We start from the raw sequence: 16,295 nt of genomic DNA, 5'->3' as shown, positions 1-16,295 counted from the left end.
CTGGGATTACAGGCACGCGCCACCATGCCCAGCGAATGTTTTGTATTTTTAGTAGAGACGGGGTTTCACCATGTTGACCAGGATGGTCTTGATCTCTTGATCTCGTGATCCACCCGCCTCGGCCTCCCAAAGTGCTGGGATTACAGGCTTGAGCCACCGCGCCTGGCCTTGTTAGAGAAGTTTTAGGGTCACAGCAGTACTGGGAGAAAGCACTGAGAATTCCCACATACGCACTGTCCCCTGACTCGCACAACCTTCCTCATGATCAACATCCCACACCACAGTGGTGCATTTGGTAGTCAATGAACCTACACCATGACACATCAGTATCACCCAAAGTCCGTAGTTTCCATGAGGGTTCTCTCCTGGTGTTGCACATTCTGTGGGTTTGACAAGTGTATGATGACATGAATCTACCATAGTAGTGTCATACACAGTAGTTTTACTGCCCTATCAATTCTCTGTGCTGTGTATCCATCCTTCCCCTCTCTCTAATCCCTGGCAACCACTGATCTTTTTCCCATCGCCCTAGTTTTCCCTTTTCCAGAATGTCACATAGTTGGAATCATACAGTATGGGGCCTTTTCAGATCGGCTTCGTTCTGTTAGTAATATGCATTTAAGGGGGAAGGGGTGGAGAGCAAAAAAAAAAAAAAAGTACTATGCATTTAAGTTTCCTCCATGTCATTTCATGGCTGGAAAGCTCATTTCTTTTTACCACTGAACACTATTCCATTGTCTGGATGTATAAGTTTATTTTTTCACTCCCCTATTAAAGGGCATCTCGACTGCTTCCAGGCTTTGTAAATGATGAATAAAGCCGCTGTCAACCTCCACGTAGGGGTTTTTGTGAAGTTTTCAACTCCTTTGGGTAAATACCCATGAGTGCCATGATTGGATTATATGGTAAAAGTAGGTTTTCTTCTGTAAGCAACTGCCAAACAGTCTTCCAAAGTGGCTGTGTCATTTAGCATTGTCACTATCAATAAGTGAGAGTTCCTGTTGCTTCACATCCTTCCTGGCATTTGGTGGTGTCCCTGTTTTGGATTTTGACCAATCTAATACACATGTAGTAGAATTTCATTTTAATTTGCAATTTCCTAATGATATGTGATATTGAATATCTCTTCAAATGTTTACTTGCCATTTATATATTTTCCTTAAGGAAGTATCTGTTCAGGTTTTTGGCCCATTTTTTCATAAGTTGTTCATTTTCTTACTGTTGAGTTTAAGAGTTCTTAGATTTTTGGACAACAGTTTTTTCTTTATCAGTTGTCTATTTTGCAGAATTTCTGTGGCTTGTCTTTTCATTCTCTTGATATTTTTTGCAGAGCATTAGTTTGTAACTTTAATGAAGTCCAGCTCATCAGTTATTTATTTCATGGATTGTATCCTTGGTATTGTGTCTAAAAAGTCATTACTGGCTGGGCATGGTGGCTCACTCCTGTAATCCAAGCACTTTGAAGGCCAAGGCGGGCGGATCACCTGAGGTCGGGAGTTCAAGACCAGCCTGACCAACATGGTGAAACCCTGTCTTTAAAAAAAAAAAAAAAGTCATTACCATATCCACAGTCATCTAGTTTTTCTCCTGTGTCATCTTCCAATAATCGTATGGTTTTGCATTTTACATTTAGGTCTATACTTCATTTTGGGTTATTTTTGTGAATTTTCTTCTTTAAACTGTTGGATGCGGTAGATAATATTAATTGATTTTCAGATGTTGTACCTTGCATACTGAAATAAATTTCACTAGGTTGTGGTATACAATTTGTTCTACACATTATTGGATTCAATTTGCTAACATTTTGTGGGGGATTTTACCAATCTATGTTCATGATAGATATTGGTCTTATAATTTTGTTGTAATGTCTGTCTGTCTTTCATATGTCTATGCTGCACTCATAGAATGAGTTAGGAGATATTCCCTCTGCTTCTGTTTTCTGGAGGAGATTTTAGAGAATTGGTATAATTTCTTCCCTTAATGTTTGGTAGAATTCACCAAACAAGGTTCCCAGCCTGGTCTTGAACTCCTGATCTCAAGTGATCCACCTGCCTTAGCCTCCCAAAGTGCTGCGATTACAGGCATGAGCCACCATGCTCAGACATCTTTTTTCTTTTTTAAAGATGTAGTCTTTGTCACTCAGGCTGGAGTGCAGTGACGTGATCTTGGTTCACTGTAACCTGTCTCCTGGGTTTAAGTGATTCTCATGCCTCAGCCTCCCAAGTAGCTGGGAATACAGGTGCTCACTACTACACCTGGCTAATTGTTGTTTTATATTTTTAGTAGAAACAGGGTTTCACAATGTTGGTCAGGCTGGTCTCAAACTCCTGACCTCAGGTGATCCACCTGCCTCGGCCTCCCAAAGTGCTGGGATTACAAGGACAAGCCACCACGCCTGGTCCATTTTTTACTCTCTCTTGAGATTTCCCTTTGAACCATGTGTTACACAGAAGTGTGTTATTTAATCTCCAAGTATTTTGGAATTTTCGAGTTTTCTTTCTGCTATTGATTTCTACTTTAATTCCACTGGGATATTACAGCAGATATTGCATGATTTCCATTATTAAATTTATTGACACATTTTATGGTCCAGAATGTGGTTCTAGCTTGATAAATGCTCCAGGTGAGCTTGAGAAGTGTAACCTGCTGTTATTAGATAAAGTAACCTATACATGTAACTATATCCGGTTGATTTGGGATGCCATTTATTTCAAGAATGCCCTTACTGATATGCTGCCTGCTGGATATGTTCATTTCTGATAGAGGAGCATTAAAGTCTCTGAGTATAACGGTCATCTATTTCTCCTTGTAGTTCTATCAGTTTGTGCCTCACATATTTTGATGTTCTGTTGTTAGATGCATATACATGAAGGATTATTATGTCTTCTTGGAGAATTAATCCCTTGGTCATTATGTACTCCACCTTTTTATTCCTGTTAAATTTCCTTGCTCTGAAGTCTGTTCCAACTTTCTTTTGATTAGTGTTAGCATGGTATATCTTTCCCCTCTCTTTACTTTCCATCTCTATGTGTCTTAATATTTCATGTGAGTTTCTTGTAGACAACACATAGTTGAACCTTGTTATTGATCCACTCTGACAATCTCTATCTTTCAGTTGGTGTTTTTGGATCCTTTATCATTTAAAGTGATTCCTGATATGGTAGATATTGTATTTGTTAATGTTTTCTATTTGTTGCCCTTGCCTTTTGTTCCTATTTTTGTCCACCACTCTTTTTCCTGACTTTTGAGTTTTCATTCGTTTCTTTAGACACAGGGTCTCACTCTGTTGCCCAAGCTGGAATTTAGTGGAGCAATCATAGCTCACTGCAGCCTTGACCTTCTGGGTTCAAGCAATCCTCGCAATTTAGCCTCCCAAGTTAGCTGGGACTACAGGTGTGAGCCATCATGCCTGGCTAATTTTTTTTTTTTTTTTTTTTAAGTAGAGACAAAGTCTCGCTCTGTTGTCCTGGCTGGTCTTCAACTCCTGGGCTCAAGCAATCTTCCTGCCTACACCTCCTAAAGTGCTGGGATTACAGGAGTGAGCCACTGAGCCCAGCTGCCTTTTGAAGTTTTAAGTGAGCACTTTATACAATTCCATTATCTCTACTTTTTGAACATTATCAATAATGCTTCTTCAAAAAAAAATTTTTAGTTGCTGCCTTGGTGTTTGCAATTCCACTTTGAAATAAAACTATACCACTTCACAAGTAATGCAAGTTACCTTTGTAATAACAAAATATTCCTAATTCCTCCCTCCCATCTTATGTCACTGCTGTCATTTAATTTCACTTACATGTAAGCATACATAAGCATTTATATTTTAACACACTATTGCTATTACGTGAACTGTCATCTGTTAGACTAATTAGGAATAAGAAAAATAAAAGTGTTATTTTACCTTAATTTCTTCCTTCTTCAAAACTCTTATGTCGATCCAAATTTATGACCTATATTATTTTCCTTCTACTAAAGGATTTCTTTTAACATTTTATTGCAAGGCAGGTCTACTGGCCACAAATTGCCTTTTTGTTTGGCTGGAATGTTTTTATTTTTCCCTCAATTTTTTTTTTTTTTTTGAAACAGAGTTTCATTCTGTCACCCAGGCTGGACTGCAGTGGCATGATCTTGACTCACTGCAACCTCTCTGCCTTCTGGGTTAAAGCAATTCTCCTGCCTCAGCCTCCCGAGTAGCTGGGATTATAGACATGCACCATGATGCCTGGCTGCCTGCCTAATTTTTGTATTATTAGTAGAGATGGAGTTTTGCTATGTTGGCCAGACTGGTCTCGAACTCCTGACCTCGTGATCCACCCACCTTGACCTCCCAAAGTGCCGGGATTGCAGGTGTAAGTCTCCACACCCAGCCCTTCTTCACTTTTGAAAGATAATTTTACAAGGTAGAGAATTCTAGGTTGGTAGCGTTTTCTTTTCCCCGCTTCTCAATACTTTAAATATTTCACCCCACTCCCTTCATGCTTACATAACTACTAAGGAGAAGTCAGCTCTAATTCTTAAATTTGCTGCTCTCTAGGTAAGGTGCTTTTCGCTTGTGGCTTCTTTCAAGATTTTTTATCTTTGATTTTCTGTAGTTTAAATATGATATGGCTAGGTGCAGTGCAAGGTTTTTGGTTTTTTGTTTGTTTGTTTGTGTGGAGTCCTTTTGGCAATTATTCTGGTTGGTACTCTCTGACCTTCTTGGATCTGTGGTTTAGTGTCTATCATTAATTTTGGACAATTCTCAGTCATTGCTTAAAATATTTCCTCTGTTCCTTTCTTTTTCTCCTGTTATTCTCATTATGTGTACATTATACCTTTTGTTGCTGTCCTACAGTTCTTGAATATTATGGGGTTTTTTCAATATTTTTTCTGCTTGCTTTTCAGTTTTGGAGGTTTCTAATTTTTGTTGCTGTTGTTCCTATTGAGATGTAGTCTCGCTCTGCCACCCAGGCTAGAGTGGAATGCAATGGCACACTCTCAGCTCACTGCAACCTCTGCCTCCTAGGTTCACATAATTCTCCTGCCTCAGCCTCCCTAGTAGCTGGGATTATAGGCACACAGCACCACATCTGGTTAATTTTTGTATTTTTAGTACAGATGGGGTTTCACCCTGTTGGTCAGGCTGGTCTCGAAATCCTGACCTTGTGATCCGCTAGCCTTGGCCTCCCAAAGTGCTGGGATTACAGGTGTGAGCCACCGCGCCCAGTCAGAGGTTTCTATGATTTTATCCTTAAGCTTGGAGATTCTTTTATTAGCTGTGTCCAATCTACTAATAAGCCCATCAAAGGCATTCTTCATTTCTGTTATGGTATTTTTATCTTTGGAATAATTTCTTTTTTCTTTCTTAGGATTTCCATCTCTCTGCCTACATTGTCCAACTGTTCTTGCATGCTGTCTACTTTATCCATTAGAGATCTTAGCAAACGAATCATAGTTGTTTTATTTTATTTTATTTTTTGGTTTTTTGAGATGGAATCTCACTCTGTTGCTCAGGCTGGAGTGCAGTGGCACAATCTCGATTCATTGCCACCTCCACTTCCCAGGTTCGAGTGATTCTCCTACCTCAGCCTCCTGAGTAACTGGGATTACAGGTGCCCAACAGCATGCCCAACTGATTTTTATATTTTTAGTACAGATGGCGTTTCGCCATGATGGCCGGTCTGGTCTTGAACTCCTGACCTCAGGTGATCTGCCCACCTTGGCCTCCCAAAGTGCTGGGATTACAGGTGTGACCCACTGTGCCCGGCCTCATTCTTTATTTTTTAACTGTAGGTGACATGTCTCTTCAACATGGTCTTCTTTACTTGCAAAATGAAAATTTTAGACCACATGTATGATTTCAAAAGTCCCTTACTGTTGTAACCACTTCTAATTAATTAACATGATGAAAGGGCAGTAATTTTAATACTCCAAGCATTGCAAAGTTGTTTCAGTTCACAAAAGGGTACAAAAATATAGCCTTAGCCATTTCCACAGACTTGCACAATGACTTACTTCAGTGGGTTCCTCAGAACAGATAACAGCACTGCCGCCCAGCATCCTGAGTGCTCAGTTTGGAGGCTTGATGAGATCAAACTCCAATTTTAACCCAAAATATCTCTACTATTTGGCCTGCAGAACAAAAGCATAAACAAAAACCTTGATTTGACTAAAATACCAGCAGAGAGGGACACCATCTGTGACCTTACTAAAGAATTTTAGAACTGAGCGGCTAAGAGAGAAATTTGCAAGAGAGCTGCAGTACTGAATTTACTGTTTTTAAGACTGCTTGGGAAACCTACAAAAAAAAAAAAATAGCAAGAATAACAGTAGGACATTGGTCTGCCATTCGTTTAGTTCAAATATGTTCCCCCTTAAGAATCCAATGGAAAAAAATTGTGTATTAGTCATAGCCAATTGGAAAATGTAATGGAAGAAAAGACATATCTTGTCTCAAAAAAGATAAAAATAGCTAAAAATTAATTTATCAATAAATGTGCAGTTTCCATAAAAAAATTTTATAATTTACTCTTGGACACAAAAACTAATCACATAGAAAGATACACTATGTTCTTAGCTAGGAGGACTCCGTATCTGAAAGATGTCAACTCTCACTAAGTTGACGTATAAATTTAATAGAATTCCAGTAAGATTTTTAAATGGATTTTTAAATCACAGAAGTATAATCTAAACCTTGAATATAAAAATAAATGATTTGCCAATAAAATTCTAACAAAAGAAGAGTAAGGAGAATTGGAACTAGAGCAAGCAGATATTTTTAACTATTAAAAACTTCAATAAATAAAATAATGTTACACATAAATCAGCAGAAAGGATTAGAAAGTTGATAAATAGAAATACATACAGAAATGGATAACATAATGAAGGTATATTAAAATCTATGAGAAAAAACAGAATATTTACAATCAGTGGTCTTAGAACTACTGGGTAAAGAAACACATGCACACGTTCCAAAGAGGCCACTTTTTTTTTTTTTGAAACAGTCTCCGTCTGTCACTCAGGCTGGAGTGCAGTGGTGCAATCTCCGCTCACTGCAACCTCCGCCTCCAGGGTTCAAGCAATTCTCGCCTCAGCCTCCAAAGTAGCTGGAACTACAGGCACGTGCCGCCACGTCCTGCTTTTTTTTTTTTTTGTATTTTTAGTAGAGATGGGTTTTGCTGTATTAGCCAGGATGGTCTCGATCTTCTGATCTTGTGATCCACCTGCCTTAGCCTCCCAAAGTGCTGAGATTATAGGTGTGAGCCACTGCGCCTGGCCTGTGCCACATATTTAAACATAAAAAAGCAAGCTGTACTTTGGGCGGCCAAGGTGGGTGAATCACTTGAGGTCAGGAGTTCGACACCAGCCTGATCAACATGATGAAACCCTGTCTCTACTAAAAATACAAAATTAGCCAGGTGTGGTGGTGTGTGCCTATAATCTCAGCTGCTTAGGTGGCTGAGGCAGGAGAATTGATTGAACCCAAGAGATGGAGGTTGCAATAGGCCAAGATTGTGCCACTGCACTCCAGCCTGGGCAACAGTGCAACACTCTGTCTCAGGAAAACAACAACAAAACTGTAAAAGGATATAGAAATCCTAGCCAAATTTATTATAAGCCTAGAAGGGGTATTGATCAGCTGCAGCTCCTGTCAAGCGAGGTAAGCTAGTAGTTCATTAACCATTTAATGGAAAAGCACTTGGATCCTGCCTTGACCTTCCACAGGTGAAAACAATATGGCTGCTTCACTTTTTCCTCCAATCTCCTGTGAAAACCATGTCTCCTTTGGCTCACTTTCCCAGGAGGCCCACAGGAAAGGGAATTCTGAGGCCTGTAGTTCAACCCAATCAAGTCAACACATCTCAAAACCAACACCCTGAAATGACAAGCGATCAAGGTTTTTTATTCCAGTATTGCTAGTTAAAGCAATAACCCAAATAAACAATCACCAAGTCTCTCATTAAACAAATTATGGTAATGTATACAAACATATAGATGAGTATTAAAACAAATACTACACAATCATCTTAAGAATGAAAAAGTTCTACACAGCATGAAAACTACATGAAGCCAAAAAGAAAAAAAAAAAAAAAAGAATCCCAGCACTTTGGGAGGCCGAGTCGGGTGGATCATCTGAGGTCAGGAGTTTGAGACCAGCCTGACCAACACAGTGAAACCCCATCTCTACTAAAAAATACGAAAAATTAGCTGAGCATGGTGGACACCTGTAATCCCAGCTTCTTGGGAGGCTGAGGCAGGAGAATCGCTTGGACCTGGCAGTCGGAGATTGCAGTGAGCAGAGATCACACCACTGCACTCCAGCCTGAGTGACAGTGTGAGACTTCATCTCAGACAAACAAAAACAACACACAGAAGGGTTAATTTTTTCAAGTCTGTCTTTTTTGTTTGTTTTCTGCTTTCGCCGAATGCTAAGAAAAGCCTTTCCTACTCTCAAATCAGATAAAATTTTGTCCATACCTTTATTCATTCCCCTTACAGTTTAATTAAATCTTTCATTTTGCTGAAAGTTATTTTGGTATGAAGTAGGGATCTAATGTTCTAATACCATTTGTTGGAAAAAAAAATCCATCCTTCTTCTATTTGTTTGAATTAGTGTGCAGCTTATTCTCTGGGGTTTTCCAACTAATAAATGTAATTAATAAAAGTTCCACTTTCCTTTCCAATGTTCATACTGCTTATATTTTTTGGGTTGGCAGCAATAGAAATATAGAAACGGAGCCAGACACTACGGCTCATACCTGTAATCCCAGCACTTTGGGAGGCCACTGTGGGAGGATCACCTGAGCACAGGAGTTCAAGACCAGCCTGGACAACATAGTGAGACCTGGTCTCTACAAAAAATAAAAATAAAAAACATTAGCCAGGTGTGGTGGTACATGCCTGTACTCCTAGCTACTTTGGAGGCTGAGGCAGGAGGATCCCTTGAGTTCAAAAGTTCAAGGCTGCAGTGAGCTATGATTGCACCATCGCACTCCAGCCTGGACATCAGAGACCTTGTCACAAAGGAAGGAAGGAAAGAAGGGAGGAGGGAGGAGGGAGGAGGGAGGAGGGAGAGGGAGGGATACTGATATGATTTGGATATTTGTCTTCTCCAAATCTCAGGCTCGTCTCCCCAGAGCTGCAGGTAGGAGGTGACTGGACCACGGGGGCAGATCCCTCCTGAGTGGTTTCACACCATCCCCTTGGTGGTAAGCTGGTTCTCACTCAGTTCATGTGAAAGCTGACTGTTTAAGAGCCTGGGACCCCCCCCCCCCCACTCACTCTCTTGCTCCTGTCCTCACCATGGGAGGTGCCTGCTCCACTTCACCTTCTGCCAGGAGTAAAAATTCACCAGAAGCAGATGCCAGCACCATGTTTCCTGTAAAGCCTGCAGAACTGTGAGCCAATTAAACCTCTTTTCTTTATAAATTACCCAGCCTCATGTATTTCTTTCTATCAGCATAAGAATGAGTATAAGAATGGCCTAATACACTGTCTTAAGCAGGAAACAATAGTACCGACTGGATGCAAGTAGCTTGGGTCATGGCTGAATTGGGGAAGTCATATGACAACTTAGTTCATCTGCCTCACTATCCTGCCGCTCTTCTTCCTGTGTGGTTCTCATTTTCAGACAGGTACATTATAAACAGAGGCAAGATTTTAAGTCCAACCACAGGTCCCACTTATCAGCCTCTTTTTTTTTTTTTTCTTGAGTGGAGTTTCGCTCTTTTTGCCCAAGCTGGAATGTGATGGCATGATCTCGGCTCACCGCAACCTCCGCCTCCCTGGTTCAAGTGATTCTCCTGCCTCAGCCTCCAAAGTAGCTGAGACTACATGCGTGCGCCACCACACCCAGCTATTTTTGTATTTTTAGTAGAGATGGGGTTTCTCTATGTTGGTCAGGCTGGTCTTGAACTCCCGACCTCAGGTGATCCGCCCGCCTCAGACTCCCAAAGTCCTGGGATTACAGGCGTGAGCCACCTTGCCCGGCTATCAGCCTCTTTTTCCTAGTGACATAACTCCTTGGAGCCTAAGGAGGCTGCCTGGCAATGTTATTTGTGGTCACTTTTTTCACCAAAATCCAATACAGACATTATCATCTTGTCAGGCAGGGCCAGGCAGCTCTGTGAAGTGACTTGAACACAGCTGGAGCTGGACCACACCTTGTCTAGTTTCTTGACAGAAATAGTAGGCTGAGCTCTGCTTCCCACCAAAACCCTGTAGTCTCAGGATATGAACAGGAAGAATTGACGGGGTAGTTTGCAAAAGGGGTCTTTCCTTTGCATAAATATCCGCTTGGGCTGTATTTCAACCCCGTCATCCAAAGAGATTTCCTAAGGTTTCCTCCCTGCGTTTGTACAGCAGTGCTGCATGAGGGAAGTGCTCCAGGAAGTCCCAGGCCTGGCTGCCCCAGGAGCTTGGGTTTGCTCATCGTTCACGTTCCTACCATGGACCCTCCATTGCAATTGCCAGAGTTCAAAGTGAAGGTTAAACCTCAGCCACACAGTTAGCAGCAAAGTACAGAATTCATTTATTGCAGGTCGGCGTGATTATGAAACTGGTTCTCATTTTCAAATATTTGGCTCAGTTTTTTCTGTTTCCAGCCAAGCCACCTTGGTCTGGAATCTGTCACTTTAATGATACGTTTTGCTGAAGGCTTTGATATCTGAGTTAGAGTTCCAGTTTAAGGGGCCTGTGATCCCGCAAAGCTCCCTAGCATCCCAAGGGCCTTGTTTGCTGACATAATGGATTACGGGCTGCCTCCCTGCTGTGGGAGGAATCCACAGGAGACCCCAACTTCACATTTTCCCTGAAAGCCTTTTCTGTGTAGAAACTCACTCTCTGTACCAATTTTTTTGTTTGTTTTGCTTTGTTTTGTTTTTGAGACAGTTTCCATCTGTCAGTCAGGCTGGAGTGTGGTGGCACAATCTCGGCTCACTGCAGCCTCTGCCTCCTGGGTTCAAGCGAGATTCTCTTGCCTCTGCCTCCCGAGTAGTTGGGATTACAGGTATGCACCACCATGCCCAGCTCATTTTTGTATTTTTAGTAGAGACGGGGTTTCACCCTGTTGGCCAGGCTGGTCTCGAACTCTTGGCCTCAAGTGATTCACCCACCTTGGCCTCTCAAAGTGCTGAGAATACAGGCGGCGTGAGCCACCGCACCCAGCCTCTCTGTACCAATTTGTGCCTTCATGAAGGCCTTTCTCCTGAAGCCTAGTGGAGTGTTTGTGCTAGCTGCACCATCTCCAGTTTCTCCAGTGGGCTTAGCTCCTGCCTCTTCTGCACTCCCCCAACCAGGAACTCCACCTGAGGATTGTCCTCCCCTATGACCTCATGAGGTGTCAATGTCACCTATAGGTTTACAGTTTTGGGTGGGGGTAGGAGGGTGACGGAGTGTTCTTGGAAGTTATCACTGGGAAGCCAGATGGCAGCAGGGCAGACACCTGTAGCAGAGGCCCGGGGTCTCCCCGACCCTGTGGTCAGCTGGTGAGGGTGGCCGTGGCAGATAAAGTGAGGTTTCTGCCTTTGTGAACACTGGACATCTGCCTGGCACAAGCTCTGAGTGCAGGCAATTTGAATTCTCTAACTGCATGGAGAAGCAGAGGCCATGGGGAAAAATGAGAGTGAGATCAGATTGGGAGAAGATACTTGTAGCTTCTTAAACCAAACATGGACTAATATCTAGAGCATACAGGGAAAGAAAAGATAGGAACTTGAGCTGAAAAACAGAGAAAAAGAGAAGGGTCTGAAACCAAACAAGGGCAACAGCAACCACAAGCAATGAAAGAAGAGGAAGCCCAAAAGGCAGATAAGCCCATGAAGATAAGCAGGGAAATAAAACTAAAACAAGAATATAGCCCTTCAGACTTGCTAGGGCATGACACAGAAAGCTGACAATGGCCAGGCGCAGTGGCTCACTCCTGTAATCCCAGCACTTTGGGAGGCCAAAGCAGGTGGATCACTTGAGGTCAGGAGTTCAAAACCAGCCTGATCAACATGGCGAAACCCTGTCTCTAATTAAAATACAAAATTAGCTGGGTGTGGTGATGCATGACTGTAGTCCCAGCTACTTGGAAGGCAGAGGCAGGAGAATAGATTGAACCCAGGAGGCAGAGGTTGCAGTGAGCTGAGATTGTACCATTGCACTCCAGTCTGGGCAACAAGAGCGAAACTCCATCTAAAACAAACAAACACACACAACAACAATAACAACAAAAAAGCTGATAATACTGAGAGCCCAGGAAACCCAGTGAGTACTGCAGCGAGGTTGTGGACTGGGGCAGCTATTCTAGACAGCTACCTGGTGGAACTCGGTCAAGTCAGGGATTAGCCTGTGCCTGGCAATTCCTCTCCAAAAGAGCAATTACTTCATCTTTCAGGTTCCTGCCATGGACCTGCCATTGCAATTGCTAGACTCCAACTCTCAGGTTAAACCTTGTCCATACAGTTGTCCCACAGCGGAAATGAAAAAGGTTGTTCATTGCAGCATTGGTGGTTACCATGGGAATGTGGAGACAGCCTAGGTGTCTGTCACAGAGGGAATGGATTAGAAAAACAGTGGCAGATGTACACTATGGAATATTCCATAACAGTTAGAAGCAATAAGCCAGATGCACATGCAGTAGCATAAATTGACTTTAAAAACACAGCGATTGACGACAATCACAGGAAACAGAATGACAATACAGCACAATACCTTTATGTAAATTAATAATACGAGTACCGGCTGGCACAGTGGCTCATGCCTGTAATCCCAAGCACTTTAGGAGGCTGAGGCAGGAGGATCACTTGAGTCTAGGAGATCGAGGTCAGCCTTGGCAACATAGTTAGACCCTGTCTCTGTCAAAAATAAAAAAATTAGCTAGACATGGTTGTGTGCACCTGTAGTCCCAGCTACTTGGGAGGCTGAGGTAGGAGAATCAATTGAGCCTGGAAGGTCGAGGCTGCAGTGAACTGTGATTGCAACACTGCACTCCAATCTTGGTGACAGACGAGACCCTCTAGTCTCAAAAATAAATACGCCAGGCACAGTAGCTCACGCCTGTAATCTCAGCACTTTGGGAGGCTGGGGCGGGTGGATCACCTGAGGTCAGGAGTTCAAGACCAGCCTGACCAATATGGTAAAACCAGGTCTCTACTAAAAATACAAGTGCCTGTAGTCCCAACTGCTTGGGAGGCTGAGATGGAAATGGCTTGAATCTGGAGGCAGAGGTTGCAGTGAGCCAAGATGGTGCCACTGCACTCCTGCCTGGGCAACAGAGCAAGACTCTGTCTCAAACTTAAATTAAAATAAATCAATCAATAGTACATACAAGATAGCAGTGATGTTTCCACAATATAGTGAAAATACTAAAAACCATTGGTAAATTACATGTTATGTGAATTATATATCTAAATTAAAAATGTGTCCTTTGTAGTGACATGGATGAATCTGGAAACCATCATTCTCCGCAAACTGACACAAGAGCAGAAAATCAAACACCACATGTTCTCACTCATAGACAGGTGTTGAACAATGAGAACACATGGACACAGGGAGGGGAGCATCACACACTGGGGTCTGTTGGGGGGGACTAGGGGAGGGACGGTGGGGGTTGGGGAGGGATAACATGGGGAGAAATGCCAGATATAGGTGACGGTGGGGATGGACGTAGCAAACCACATTGCCAGGTATGTGCCTATGCAACAATCCCGCATGATCTGCACATGTACCCCAGAACCTAAAGTACAATAAAAAATAAAAATAAATTTTAAAAGTATGTATAGGCCAGGGGTGGGAGCTTGTGCCTGTAATCCCAGCACTTTGGGAGGCCAAGGCGGGTAGCTCACGAGGTCAGGAGATCAAGACCATCCTGGCCAACATGGTGAAACCCCGTCACTACTAAAAATACAAAAAAAAAAAAAAAAATTAGCTGGGTATAGTGGAGCACGCCTGTACTCCCAGCTACTCAGGAGGCTGAGACAGGAGAATTGCTTGAACCCAGGAGGTGGAGGTTGCAGTAAGCCAAGATCACGCCACTGCACTACATACAGCCTGGGCGACAGTGTGTGACTCTGTCTCAAAAAAAAATAGTAAATGGTTTAATAAGAACAAATAAAAAGAAATTTAACTTCAAATTCATTAGGACAGTTTGGGGGTTGGGCAAAGGGGAGAAGAAGCAAAATAAATAAAAGAATGAAGCTTTATGCAAGTCTGTAATTTAAAATATGGGTTGTTGGTCGGGTCCAGTGGCTCATGCCTATAATCCCAGCACTTTGGGAGCCCAAGGCAGGTAGATGATGAGGTCAAGAGTTCAAGACCAGCCTGGCCAACATGGTGAAATCCTGTCTCTACTAGAAATACAAAAATTCCCCAGGCATGATGGCAGGTGCCTCTAATCCCAGCGACTTGGGAGGCTGAAGCAGAGAATCACTTGTACCCCAGAGGCAGAGGTTGCAGTGAGCCAAGATCATGCCACTGCCATCTAGCCTGGGTGACAGAATGAGACTCCATCTCAAAAACAACAACTATAAAACACACACACACACACACACACACACACACACACACACACACACACAAACACAAACCTGAGTTGTTGCCAGTGAGGTCTGTCTCTGATGCAGCACAGCTCCCAGAGGCCCAAGTCCTTCTCCTCTTTTCCTGCTTGCCTGGCGCTTCCTGGAAAACAGCCCCATTTGAGAATCTCACCAGTTCCAGTTTCTTTCCCAGCCTCCTCTAACTTTGAACCCAAGCCTCTCTCCACACCAGAATGCCTTATTATCCTCTTTTATACTAGCTCTTGATTCTAAATTAGGAAAAGCCCTGATTGTCAAGAAAAATGGACCCATTTTCCTCTTTCCCGTGGACAAAGAAGGCTCAGTATTTAGATACCACCATTCTCTGATCTCCACTGTCTGGAAGGGAGAGCCACTGTTGGCATCGTTGCAGTGGAGCTCTCTCTGCCCCACGGAGTGGGGCAAATTGCTTCTAATGAAACAAAGACAGTTTGGTTTTACATCCAAATAGGCTGAACCTTCATACCTTGCTTACACAGGTAATGGAAATCTATTGAAACTACCTTAAGCCAACAAAGAAAGTTTACCGTGGAATATAAGAGCTCAAAGTTGGCACTCAAATTTTGGAAGTATAATGAGACCTCAAGAAGAGAACAAAGCAGCAAGCTAGGAAGCTGTCTGGAACCAGCGCTTTTTGAGAAAGATAAGAGCTAAAATAAATTTTTAAGTGTAAAAATTGTTCTCTCTCTGTTTCTCTCTCTCTGTCTCTCTCTCTCTCTCTCTCCCTCTCTCCCTCCCTCCTCAGCACAAGACAGAACTTGGCTTCTCTCAACTGGTAGAGATCTGTATCAAGTCACTAAACCTCAACTTCCAATCCCTGGGAGTAGAAAACCTGATTGGCTCAGCTTGGGTGAGGCATCTCGCAATCCAGCTAGCCACTGGGGAGGTGGAGGCAGCTGTGATGTAGGAGTGGAAAGCGGGGTGGCATGCTACAGAAACCCGCCCTGAACAGAGTACAGTTCTCAAAGAAAGGGGGTCTAAGCAGACCAGAAGTCCCCGGGAGCCTACAAAACTACAAAGATCCATTCTCCATTCGTCAGAAATAAACACTTAATTTCAAAAAACAACAACAACAAAAAACACCAAAATTATTTAGGCCGCATTCTGTTATCACAGTACAATATTAGAAATTAAAAATAAAAATTTAAATGAAAAGCAGTCAATAAACATTTAAGACCTTTCAATTATGGAATAAGATAAAACTATTCAAGAAATCTTATGACATGAAATGATTTTATTAATTAGGAAAAAGTTAAAATAAATAATTTTCCTCAAGAAATTAGAAAAGAAACAGAAAAAAATTAAGTCTAAGGAAAGCAGAAGGAAGAAATTGAGAAAGATAAGAGCTAAAATAAACTTTTAAGTGTAAAAATGATATTAAATAAATTCAGGAGCTATCTCTCTGAAACAAAATAGATGCATCTCTGGCAAATATAATTCATACAATATGAATATTTACCATTAAACATTAGAAAGGAGACAAACTCAGATACAGAAGAGAGTTTTATATAAAAGAATGCCTTCTGGCCAGGCCCACTGGCTGATGCCTGTATTCCCAACATTTTGGGAGGCCAAGGCGGTTGGATCATCTGAGGTCAGGAGTTCAAGACCAGCCTGACCAACAAGGAAAAACCCCGTCTCTACTACAAATACAAAATTAGCCAGGTGTGGTGGTGCATGCCTGTAATCCCAGGTACTCGGTAGGCTGAGGCAGGAGAATCACCTGAACCCTGGAGGCAAGTGTTGCAGTGAGCAGAGATT

The sequence above is a fragment of the Cebus imitator genome, unplaced genomic scaffold, assembly GCF_001604975.1.
Source record: "Cebus imitator isolate Cc_AM_T3 unplaced genomic scaffold, Cebus_imitator-1.0 Scaffold183, whole genome shotgun sequence".
Taxonomy (NCBI): domain Eukaryota; kingdom Metazoa; phylum Chordata; class Mammalia; order Primates; family Cebidae; genus Cebus; species Cebus imitator.
This window is presented reverse-complemented; position numbering follows the sequence as displayed.